At 39.2% G+C, this 3728-nt stretch overlaps 1 pseudogene; it reads right to left on the bottom strand.

Annotated features, from left to right (window-relative positions):
* Positions 1–523: 523 nt before the first annotated feature.
* On the bottom strand, positions 524–3304 carry LOC123648196 (annotated as a pseudogene).
* Between the last annotated feature and the right edge of the window lie 424 nt (positions 3305–3728).

The following is a 3728-nucleotide window of genomic DNA, read 5'->3' as shown; positions in this document are numbered from 1 at the left end:
CAGAGTTTAGATGTCATTCATTGGTGGATGAGAGACTCAGAGCTTGAAGTGGGGCTGATATATCGAGCTCAACTACTCATCAGGAACTCTGCTGTTATGGCAAGAAATAAACCTGGATGATTATCAGAAGCAGCTGTGGGTCAGATGGGACAGGCAATGATTGCTGCAGCCTAATTCCTGGGAACTTCAGCATTCAAGAGGAAAGGCATGTGCTTTGCCCTACTCCTGCCTCCACCCAGGATAAAGCCAATTCTGCTCTTTATTTCTTTTTATATTTTGTGTCCTGTCCTCTTACTCAAACTTCACTGAGCCTTCAGTGCCAACTTTAATTTCCCTTGCAGCTTTCTCTGACAATTCCATCCTGCACTGGTCATACAACTCTCAAATATATTTTATCTATTAGATTTTTTTTTCAGAACAGTATCAAAGAGTGTGTTTAACCATACTGAGCTCATAATAGAGCAAATGAGTGAGCAGATTAATAATTCATGCTATAGCATGAACTGGCAACAGAGAAAGTTGGTCAAAGGAAGGCAGAGGAGCTTTGTCTTCTAAGAATTAGGGCTCTACAGTTATCTGGCATCCACTTGATGTTGTATCTATGATTAGAAATGTACAGTATTATACCTCCAGGAATCTTCTGAATTCTTTTTTTAAGGTCCTGGTCAATTGTGGCTATAATTTAATACTTGTGCTGAGTTTCTCTCTGTCCTAAGTGGTCATTTGCATGGGCTCCTTTATATGTGCATGGTAATATTGGGTCCTTGGTGATTCTTAGGGCCACTCAATACTTCTGCCCAATTTCTCAATTTTACCCATTACACAGTCAGTTATACAAGAGATACATTTGGCATACAGATAGTCAATCATTAACTGCACTAAATCAAGTTTTACTTTAATTGAAAAGTTGATAAAGTTGGCATCAACTAGGATGTGATAGGTTGGGATCAGCTGTGTATTATATTGGAAGAATAGGCAGGAAGAATATTGGGGGACTTGGCTTTCCTTCAGCACACTGGGATCTTTCTTTTCTTTCTTTTTCGGTTTTAATCTACCTTTTTCTTTAAGCCTCTGATATCAGAAACCAAGCATTCACTTCATGGTTGCATACTTACTTTCTTTTGCTTCCCCATACTGATGCCACACTCTTGTTTTTTCTGGAATCCTCACCTGTTAGATTGTTTAGACAAATGTTTGGAAAGACTTTTTCACTTGGGTTAATATTTGCTGTACATCAGTGGTTCACCTCAATGGCTGCACATTAGAATCATCTGGGGAGCTTGCAAAAATCCTTATGCCCAGACTATGGACCAGATCAATTAAATCAAAATCTCAGGAGGTGAGACCCATCCACCAGCATCATTTTATAACTCCCCAGGTGATTCAAATATGCAGCCAAACTTGCAAACACTACTATTCATATATGCTGTAATTCCCAAGATGGAAGAGTTGGGTGTTAAACTCTTTTTGTGTGCCTTCTAGTTCTTAGAACAGGCTTGGCCACAGAGTGGTGATTTGCAAACATTGGTGTTTGGTTCACGGATGGAAGAACCCAGTGTCTACATGTGTGATGAGTTAGGTACTTGGTTGTCACACCTCTTTAGCAGTCCAGACAGGTAATGATGAAGGTGTTAAGATGTATGCTCTGGACTGAAATCTGGATTAATACCCTGGCCGTGCCACTCAGTAGCTATATGACCTTGGGCAAGTGAATGGAACTCTTTGTGCTTCAGCTGAGTCCTCTACAAAATGGGGAAAAGTATACTTGTTTACCTCATAGGATTCTTCTGTGGATGAGTTTTTCTTCAACTGTAGTAAAAAACTTAGAACATGAAATCTACCTGATTAACAAATTTTTGAGTGTACCGTATAGTATTGTTAACTACATGAGCATTATTGTACAGCATATCTGTAGAACTTTCTCCATCTTTGCATAACTGAAACTCTATACCCATCGCAAAGCAACTCCCCATTTCCTCCTCCCATTAGTCTCTGGAAAACACCATTCTTCTTTCTGCTTCTAAGATTTTGACTACTTTAGACACCTCATATAAGTAGAATCATCAGTATTTTTCCTTCTGTGACTGGCTTATTTCACCTAGCATAATGTCCTCAATGTTTACCTATGTTGTAACAATATCACAATTTGTTTTTCTTTTTAAAGGCTAAATAATATTCCATTGTATGCATATACCACATTTTCTTTATCTATTCATCTGTCAATGGACAATTAGGTTGTTTCCCTTTCTTGCTTACTGTGAATAAAGCTGCAGTGAACATGGTAGTTCAAATATTTCTTTCTGCTTTCAAAATTTTCTCTTTGTCTTTGAGTTTTTGACAATTTGATTAAAACATGTCTCAATGTGATCTTCTTTGGGTTCATCCTTGATGGGATATATTGGGCTTTGTGAATCTAGATGTCCATTTCATTCCACAGATTTGGGAAGATTTTGGCCATTATTTCTTCAAATAAGCTTTCTACCTCTTTCTTTCTCTCTTCTCCTTCTAAGACACCCATAATGTATATAGTGGTATGTTTGCTAGTGTCTTGTAATACTTTTGGCTTTCTTAACTCTTCATTCATTTTTCTTTTGCTTCTCTGACAGGAAAATTTTATTAATAAATGATCTGTCTTTGAATCACTGATTATTTCTTCTGCTTGATCAAGTCTTCTGTTGACCCTCTCAAGTGAATTTTTCAAGTCAGTTATTTTATTCTTCAGCTTGAAATTTGTGTTTGGTACTTTTAAAATATTTTCTATCTCTTTGTTGATATCTCATTTTTTATGCATTGTTTTCCTAAGCTCACAGAGCACCTTTATGAAGATTATTTTGAAGTCTTTGATAGATAATTCATATACCTCTGTTACTTTAAAGTTGGTTTCTAGAGATTTATTTTATTTCTTTGGTTAGGCCATGTTTCCCTGTTTCTTCATGTGGCTTGTTGCTTTGTGTTGGGATGAACAAAGCATCTGTAAAAAGAACCACCTTCCCAAGACTTTACTGGGATCATATAGGGACAGACCTTCACCAATCATCCTAGCTAGAGAGTCTGGTGATTTCTCAACTTCTTCCAGGGATGTGTCTTCTCTGGACTTGTGCATGTAAATTCCCAATTTCTGGTTCTTTTTTCTGGAGTGTGTAATTTCTTTTTCCCTCTGGTGTTTGTCTGCAGTATTGCAGGTTCTCTGGAGCTGCCATCTGGTACTCAGCTTTTTTATGCTCACTGGCACCCTGGCATCTAGAGTATGCAGGGTACCAATTGTACTCTGAGTCAGGTTAGGAAGAAGTTCATCCCTTAGCATCCCCTGGAGAAGCTGGAACATTGGATATAACCTTTCCCCTTGAGGGAGAAGCTGCTAAGTTTATCAGCCTCTGTCTTCTGTCCTTGGAGTAGCAGCAAGCCACACAAGTCTTTTTGGTTCTCAGTGGTTCTGGGCATCTTGAATTTGCTGGGTCCCACCAGTGCTCCCAATTGGATGAAACAGAAACCAGTCCCTCAGACAGTCCCTTCCCAAGGCTCCAATTCTTCCCTCCCCAGGGAGAAGTCAAGAGTTTGGGGTTTTCTCCCATTCATGCTGTGCTGAGCTGAGGATGGGGGGAAAATAGCAGGTGCATGTGTGCTAATTCATATCACCACCTTTGTTCTTAGTGGCCCCCACCTTGGTGCCATTTCCTGTCAGTGCTTATATTCATGTAAGGCAGAAACCAGTCTCCAGCCCCTGAGAA

Source organism: Lemur catta, chromosome 12 (assembly GCF_020740605.2).
Source record: "Lemur catta isolate mLemCat1 chromosome 12, mLemCat1.pri, whole genome shotgun sequence".
NCBI classification, from domain to species: Eukaryota; Metazoa; Chordata; class Mammalia; order Primates; family Lemuridae; genus Lemur; species Lemur catta.
Note: the sequence above shows the minus strand (reverse complement) of the source record. Positions and strands in the feature narration are given on the sequence as shown.